Genomic DNA, 8876 nt, shown 5'->3' on the forward strand with positions numbered 1-8876 from the left:
AGATGTTTCTTTGTGGACTGATTTGGTAGTGGAGGTGGTGGCAGGAATTATGTCATTAAAACATAATTAGTCACTATGTTGAAAAAAAATGCCTTTTTGTTTGCTTTTTGAGTTCTTGAGATGAGTGACAGGCACAGGAATTCAGAGGCAATGTGGCCTTGTCTTTCCCTGAGAATTAGAATGGGGATACAAATGTCTGGTGCATTAGCTCCACCTTCTGGTGGATTGACAGAGTAACAGTTTATAAAATGAATTGATCTGCGCAGTATTTCAGTATTTTGTACACAGCTTACAGAACCTCACTTTGGCATAGGCACTAACGTTGAGTCATGTGTTGAATACCTAACCCAATTAGTTGAAGTGTCCCAGCAGATTTCTGTGTTGCTACTATAAAATTTGGTTTAACCTTAAGAATCAAAAGGAATGAATTTCAGTTGAAGTTATTGGCAAGGATTCGAAACTGAGAACTTTGTTATAAACGCAGAAACTTCAAAAAACTTCAGTGCACGTACTTCCTCTTCTCTGTGTGGATTTTTGGAAAGATGCTGAGGAAGCAGGAAAGGTGAAATACATCATTTCTCGTTATCTTCATTCTGCTTCTATCTATTTTCAAGACTCGCTTCACCCAACAGTCGCTTCTACAGAAGTGTCCCTGATACCTTGGGTGGTATTAGTATTCTTCCCACATAGACTGTGTTTACATTGTGCCCACCTGGAATGGGCAGTGGTTGTGCTTGATGGCTTACTGAGGTGTTTCCAGTGCCCACTACTGTAGCAGGCACTCAGAAATGTTTGTTTAGTGAATATGTTACCAATATATGGGAGAGGCAGACAGTATCCCCCAACTGTGTGCTCCTGTAGTTACAGATATGTGAAATGATGGAATTAATCTGAGAATAAGGACTGAATATTTTTAAATACAGTAGTGCTATCCCAGGGGCACTAAATTGTCTAATTGATGGTATCTGCCCACTTCTGAGCTCCTTTTATACGTTTCTGAACCCCTGACTTGCATAATGATTCAATTTAGGACAGGTGACTTAGAGGACAACACACTGCTTTATAAGACCGTTTTCTTACTTAGTGCTTTAATTGCCCAGCTTTTTAGTAAATCTTTAGAACAAGTTAGAAAAATGAGCCTTAAGAAATCACTGAAACTTGAGTTGGAATGAGACTTAAAAATGTAGAGAGTTACTTCATTCTCATTAGATAAACTTTCTCAGAGTTGTTCTGATAAACAGATGCTGCTTGTTCATGCTGCAGGGCTGTGTGGGAGGACGGTTTTGTGGAGTAGAGACTTCAGGGAGCTTCACAGGGAGTCAGAGGAAGTGCTGCGGTGACCTCATGCAGTTGTTCTTTTTTTTAAAACCCAAAGAGCAAGCCACACCTGAAAGTATGTAGAATCAGTCTTTGTCCAGCGAACTGATATTAGCTAAGCACACTTGGCTGTACTTCCGGAATATGTGAGGGTTGTCTGATTATGCTTGGCAACTGAATTTTCCTGGCAGCCAAATAAATTCTTTGTGATTTTAAGCAATTAATACTGTAGAGAACTTGTGTATTTTTTTATGGTTAATTTTTAAGTCATAATTTTTATACCTGGAGTCTAGAATAGTGGCTGTTCATGTATCTTTTGTTAATGACATGAGTTCAGGGTTATTTTTATGTTGTTTTAAGATGACCAATTGGCATATTCAGAACAAAGGACCAACAAGGCCGGTTCCTGTTTTTAGTCCTTGAAGGGGCCATTCGGGGAACAGCTGTGCTGAATGAGGCCATGGGGTTACGTGTGACTTAATCATGACAGGAAGGCTAAATTGGAACTCATATTCTCACATAGCGTGGGGCTTCATCAGCTTTTCAGGAGCATCTCTGACTTCCTAGAGGTGACATTTAACTAACCCCCTGTTGTCCTGGTTTGCCAACACTGTCCCAGTTTACTGGTGGTGCCAGCTTAGGGGCACTTTCTCTCTCACATGTATCCAGGTTTTGATCATGAATTATGGAATGAAACGATGAAATATGCTTGATTGATTGGCCTACCTTAATGTCCTCCTAACTGTATTATCTTCCATGTTTATGAAGAAGTTATTGAGCCTTTGGTTAAGGCAGTGGTTCTCAATCTTGGCTGCACATTAGATCACCTGGGAATCTTTTTAAAATCCTGATTTCTGGGCCTCATCCTCCGGAAATTCTGTTTCTTTGTTATGGGGTGGGGCCACAACATTAGTAACAAAGAAACAGAATTTCCGGAGGAGGAGGCCCAGAAATCAGGATTTTAAAAAGATTCCCAGGTGATTCTAATGTGCAGCCAAGATTGAGAACCACTGGGTTAAGGACTTCTCTACCTCAAGCCCAGCCTTAGCTGTAGTGTTGTTGTGGCTTATTTGTGTTAATAGCATTTGGTAACATAAATAATTAGCAAGTCTTTTGGTAGTATCAGTGATACCTTCAGGGATGCATTGCCTTTCAATATGTAGCTGTGGTTAAAATCTGAGCTCTGGTGGGGCAGGGTCAGGCTAAAAGGGGTCAATGGGGTTAAAGGGAGCCATATATAATACTTTCAACAGTACAGATTTAAAAGATGGAAATAATAAAATCAAGACTAGAAAGAAAAAAATCTGAACTCTGGAGCCACATGGCCCGAGTCCAGATCCCAGCAACATTCTTTCTGAACTGCGTGGCCTTGGGAAAGGGATGCGACTCTTCACCTCTGTCGTGAGGCTGGTGTTTCCCCAGGGGTTTGTCCGGATCCAGGTCGGGTGCTGATCACGGTGTTCAGTGCATGGGGAGTGCCCGGTAAACATTAGAGAACAACCAGTCCGTGTTAAGTGTACTAGAAAAGAGTGTGCGAGGGCCTGGGAAAGAGCAGAAAAGTCAAGGCCTCAAGCAGTAGTTTTGTCAGTTTGAAATCATGGCAGTTGGTGTATTTTCTTCTCTCAGCCTAGCACACACCGAGAGGGGGGTCCGTTCTGCCCTACTCTCAAATCCTTGCACATCCATGAGACCTCGCAGCCCAGCCCTGGATCTGAGCTCAGCCTGATGCAGGGCCAGGCGGGGCAGAGGCCTGGCTTGTCCACCATTTCTGAGGGTAAATTGGCAGGGTTTGGTTAATGTGGGTGAGGGAAAGGGAGTGCATAGAATGTCTTGGGTTTCCAGTTCAGGTGCCTGGGTGGTGGTGATGCTGTTAACTGAGTTCCAGGGTAAGGAGCCCCCTTGGATGGGGTGGGGAAGAGAGTGATGCAATTGAGGCACAACAGCATGGACCCCTCGGCTTCCTAACCTGCCACCATCACTTCACTTCCTTGGCTAGTGTTCTTCAGATTTCTCATCTGTAAAATGGGAATAATAATAGGATACTACTTCGTAGGATTGTTGTGGGGGCTAAAATGTTTAGGATAGTGACGGGTAGGCACTACATAAGATTTGATCATCATTATTGTCTTGCCTGTTTTTACCTCATAATTTTAGGGGTATGTGTGGGGCACGTATGGCAGTCTTTCAAATGGCATTTGCAGAGAACATATTAAACTTCAAAGCAGGTATCTAATGAAGCTTGGATGTAGACTTTATAGAAATCACTTACTCTTTTAATAATCTTTTGTGATTATGGAGATGTGGAAATAAAATTTTTGCTTTATTTATTAATTTTTTATTAATATCGTATCCCTCTGCAAATTTATTTAGGGCTTATTGTATGTAGAGGCTTGGGTTTCTGTAGTGCTTGAAACCTTGGGTGTGTCCTTTTCTCTGACTACGGATGGTTCAGGAACCAGCATCCGAGTTCTCAGTGTGCTAACCCAGGGGCAGTTGTCATACCTGGAGTATTGTTTCCTCCCACTGTGTGGTGGATGCCAGATGTTTGGGAAAGTCTGAGGCAGTCTTGCACAGGGAAGACTTGTCCTGTGCTTCTCAGAGAAGTAGCCCATTAAATGTTCCCATGGGTGAAAAACCTGATTATAAATATCTAAGCCCATCATTTAATTCTATTTTTCTGTGCAAAATATATTTTTTGCCTGGTCAAATATACATTGACCAATGTTTCTCAAGAACTATTTCTCATTTTTTGAGAGCCATATTGCCAATGGTAATGATATAAGTGGCATTCACATAATTAAATAATAGAATGCAAGCATCTGAGTGCCGTTAATCAGCAAGTACTATTTTCTTATGGATCTGATATCAAATTACATATTTTATTATCCATTTCTCCCTTTCTATTTCTTCTTATGTTATGATTATCTTTATGCTCAGATGCATACATATCTAGGCAGGCAGGCCTTGATTTTATAGTTCAGATATATATGTATTTAAGTTACCATGATTTGGTTAAATAATACCAGTCTCCCAGCAACATGGCTCAAATGTCAATTACCACAGTGCATTATCTGATTAATTCCATCAAGTACAAACTTCACTGCTAGCTCTCTAGTTCAAAGTTCACCGTGTAAATGACACATCTGCCTCATAGTCAGTGACCAGTCAGGTCACTTCCTTCACTGCTGGTTGGTGATTGGTCCCTGCACACCTGTCTTTCTGAAAAGTGATAACCCTGGAACTAGAATTCAAACCACTGGTAAAGAGATCTATAGAAGAAATAGCTCACCGGGTGTGTAGAGAAAGTGACGCTGGCAAGAACTTCATATTAGAGGAATTTTCTGAGATAAAGGATAAAATGTTGGAAGCTGTTTCAGAGTTAGAGAAGAGTGCGACAGTTCTACAAGGCAAAGGAAAAGATGCCCATTCTGTATCCAGAGTTAAATACCAGCAAGACAAGCACTGTTCACACTGCTCTTAATAAGTTTTCTTTTTTACAAAGGATTAAAACATTTCTCAATGTTTCCAATGCTATAAATTTGCTATTTTTCATTTATAACCAGCAGTAAAAAAATTTTTAACATTTTGACAAAAATTTTAAAGTTATGGAACAATTGATTATTAAGATTGCTTAGCACAGTTTCTGCACCCTTCTATTTTTATGGTACACACTACTGTTCAAGCTGAGGTCTGAGTGCGTGTGTACGTGCACACTTGTGCCTGTATGTGTAGGTAGATTTTATCTGTGGCTTTATATCAGCATACTAAAAGTATGTTGATGCAGCTCAGAAAAGATGCTTTTGGCTTGATGGTGTTGTGAAGCACTGACCCAGATGACTCCAAGCTTGAATAGTACATAAATGTTCTGCCTGAGAGAGCGGGACGTCCGGCTTGCGAGTGGGGATCTCCGTATCTTGCGCTACTAACGAGCGATTTCAAAATGGGTGATGTTGAGAAGGGCAAGAAGATTTTTGTTCAGAAATGTGCCCAGTGCCATACTGTGGAAAAGGGAGACAAGCACAAGACTGGGCCAAATCTCCATGGTCTCTCTGAGTGAAAGACAGGTCAGGCCCCTGGATTTTCTTACACGGATGCCAACAAGAACAATACTCCTTGGGTGAGGCTACACTGATGGAGTATTTGGAGAATCCCAAGAAGTACATCCCTGGAACAAAAATGATCTTTGCTGGCATTGAGAAGAGTGCAGAAAGGGCAGACTCGATAGCTTATCTCAAAAAAGCTACTAATGAGTAATAGTTGGCCACTGCCTTATTGATTACAAATGTCTCATGACTTTTTTTATGTGTACCATATTTAAATCGATCTCATACACCAGAATTCAGATCAGGAATGGCTAATAGAGCATTTCTTTCGGGCAGTCCTGATTTAAATAAGATTGGCTTGAGGTTTAATGAATATGGTCAGCTTTCTGAGCTTTGATGATAATTTTGGTTCAGCAAGCGCTGTCACTGTCCTTCCTTCTAACAATATGGTGGGACTTGATTCCTAGTGTTCAACTTTTCACAGAGGTGGCGAGTGCCATCTCAAAACCTGTAGGAGATTGGCTTACATTTAGATTTATATGACTGGTTGTGTTAATATGTTTAAATTCTGAGGAAACCCCTTCACTGTCTCTTAGACCTGCAAGACTTGCTTGTGTTTCAGGTTGTGTTCATTAGCCTGTTAAAAGGAAGGGCTGCAGATAAGCTGGCAGTGACCATTTTATCTCTTTGGTCCCAACTATGCCAATTTAATAAAATTCCCTATATCTAAACTGTTGCCTTTTACTGAATGAAAGGCATTTTAGTGTGGTTTCTGTATAATATCAAATAAAGAGTATTTAACACTTCTAAAAAAATAAATAAATGTTCTGCCTGATATCTATCTCCTTACACATTTATCTATTCTTTCATTGTGTGGTATTTCTCTAGCTGCACAAAATAACAAAAATTTGAAGACACATGATATAGCTCAGGTTTTTTGAAAAATACATATAGATATTAATTGGTAATTGGTAGATGACTTCAGTATTATTGAAGATATTTGGTTTAGGCTATTAGTAATAATATTAAGCACAGGAAGTGATTTTTAAGACTATTTAAAATAGTTTCTAAGTTAAGGGCTGAGTTACACTTGTACTGAATCCGCCAGCCCTGGTTGTACATTCTCTGTGCTGGTCTGCATGTTTTGTTTTGTTTTGTTTTTTAAAATATATTTTTATTGATTTCAGAGAGGAAGGGAGAGAGAGAAAGATATAGAAACATCAATTATGAGAGATAATCATTGATTGGTTGCCTCCGGCATGCCCCCCCTACTGGGGATTGAGCCCGCAACCCGGGCATGTGCCCTTGACCAGATTCAAACCTGGGACCCTTCAGTCCGCTGGCTGGCGCTCTATCCACTGAGCCAAACCAGCTAGGGCTGGTCTGTGTATTTGTATATGTGAATGTGTCAGAGCTGGGAAGTTTTGTTTCTAATATTTAAATGCAGACTTAGACTTGGAGGCTCTGAAAAATCTGGTGACCTAAACCCTATTCCTAAGCTATGCTGATTTAATCAGACATGTGGCTCATTTCTGAGAGTTGAGGCTGTGGAGGCTGCCCAGACTGCAACCAGTGGATATTCTCTGGCATTATTCGAAGAGGAATTGGCCACTTTACTTTTATTAAAGAATGTTTGCCTATGAAGGAATTTCCATATCCGCGGTTTCCAAATGACAAAAAAAGGATATGTGGTCTAAAAGCCACAATACACAATTTTTATCATTTAAATGATTTCTTACCTCATTATTGTTGTTTATATAGACCTTAAAAATATCCAAAACAAAAGTTGGCATTTGAATCCCATGAGTTGCTTGATAAATAAAACTTTCAATACAGTCTTATTTCCTCCTCTTCAACACTAATAAATGGTTTTGTATACTTTTCAATCCATAGATAAATTATATTTAATTTATATTTTCATGTATATAAATTAGGAAAGAGCAGTCAATATTTGTAGCATTTTCTCCCATTAAATTCACGTGTATGAAAGATTTTTTAGCTTTTGTTGTGTTTTTCTTTATATTTGTAAGATAACTTTCTGTAGGTCTTAATTATTCTTTTCAAACATTTGCATCTTATGTTTTTCTAAGCAGCTCCAGGATTGTTTGCGTGTGTGTGTGTGTGTGTGTGTGTGTGTGTGTGTATACACATTAGCACTAAAGATGGCTGAAGAAAGATAAGGGGAAGGGCTTGGAGTCTTTTTCTTCTGCTCTTTCATGAATTTTACCACTAGATGGCAGTAGAGGACTAGGGAGGTATCTACACTAATAAAAGAGAAACATGGTAATTAGCGCACGACCGCTACCCTTCCCATTGGCTAATCAGCATATCCTTATGCAAATTAACTGTCAGCCAAGATGGCGGCCGGCAGCCATGCACTGAAGCGAACAGGGAGGCTTGCTTGCTCCAGTGACTGCGGACTCCAACATTCCCCACCTGACTTGCCGGCCTCTCAGCTGCAACTCTAAGCAACTATGTTGCAAATATAGAAGCTAAACAAAACCCTAGAAACCGGCTTTCAGTCAGCCAGGCTTCAGCCAGCCGACCGCAACATTGTATCAAATACAGAAGGTAAAGGCCAGAAACCTGTTTTCAGCAGCGAGGCCTCAGAGCTAAAGCTGGCCCAGAATAGAAAAAAAAAAAAGGAGCAGTTGGGAGCTTCAGTCACCCGCCAGCCTGCAAACGGCCCTCAGCCTCTCAGCCAGACTGGCCAGGCACCCCAGTGGGGACCCACACCCTGATCCAGGACACCATTCAGGGCAAACCGGCCGGCCCCCACCCATGCACCAGGCCTCTATTCTATATAGTAAAAGGGTAATATGCCTCCTGGCACCGGGATCAGTGGAGCAGCGAGGCTCCCGGCACCGGGATCAGCGTGACAGGGGACAGCACCCAAAACCCCTAATCGCCCTGCGGCTCTGTGAGTGACAGGGGAAGGCGCCCCAACCCCCTTATCAGCCCTGCTCAGTGCCTGATAGGGGGGAGCTCCCCAATCCTCTGATCGACCTGCGGCTCTGTGTGTGACAGGGGGGAGCTCCCCAACCCCCTGATCGCCCTGCGGCTCTGTGTGTGACAGGGGGCGGGGCCACAACCTCCCTATCTGCCCTGCTCTGTTCGTGACGGGGAAGGCGCCCCAACCCCCTGATCAGCCCTGCTCTGTGCCTGATAGGGGGGATCTCCCCAACCCCCTGATCGGCCCTGCTCTGTGTGTGACGGTGCGGCGCCCTAACCCCCCCCCCGCGCCTCCACGTACCCTTAGACATGGGGGACAGCCGTGACCCCCATACTTCGCATCGGAGAATGTGCAGCAGGTTAGGTGGTCGAGGCCCCGATTCCGTACTGCACCGTGAACTACAAGGAATACCATCGACGGCTCCCGAGCCCCCTCCCACGGCCTCGTGTGATGGGGAGACATGTTATTGTCTTCTATTTTCTTTCTTCTGCCTCTTACGTTTGTTAAAACGATCAATCCCCCCAACTCTCCCAAGAGACCAAAAGTTCCTGTGATGTGTTGGT

At 42.3% G+C, this 8876-nt stretch overlaps 1 protein-coding gene and 1 pseudogene across 2 annotated transcripts in view; one reads left to right on the forward strand and one right to left on the reverse strand.

Annotated features, from left to right (window-relative positions):
- P2RY14 (purinergic receptor P2Y14) overlaps positions 1 to 8876 on the reverse strand; it is a 90163-nt gene that overhangs the window by 60874 nt on the left and 20413 nt on the right. The gene's annotated exons all lie outside the window — the stretch shown is intronic.
- LOC111827496 lies at positions 5258 to 5585 on the forward strand (annotated as a pseudogene).

This window comes from Myotis lucifugus, unplaced genomic scaffold (assembly GCF_000147115.1).
Source record: "Myotis lucifugus unplaced genomic scaffold, Myoluc2.0 scaffold_175, whole genome shotgun sequence".
Classification (NCBI taxonomy): Eukaryota; Metazoa; Chordata; class Mammalia; order Chiroptera; family Vespertilionidae; genus Myotis; species Myotis lucifugus.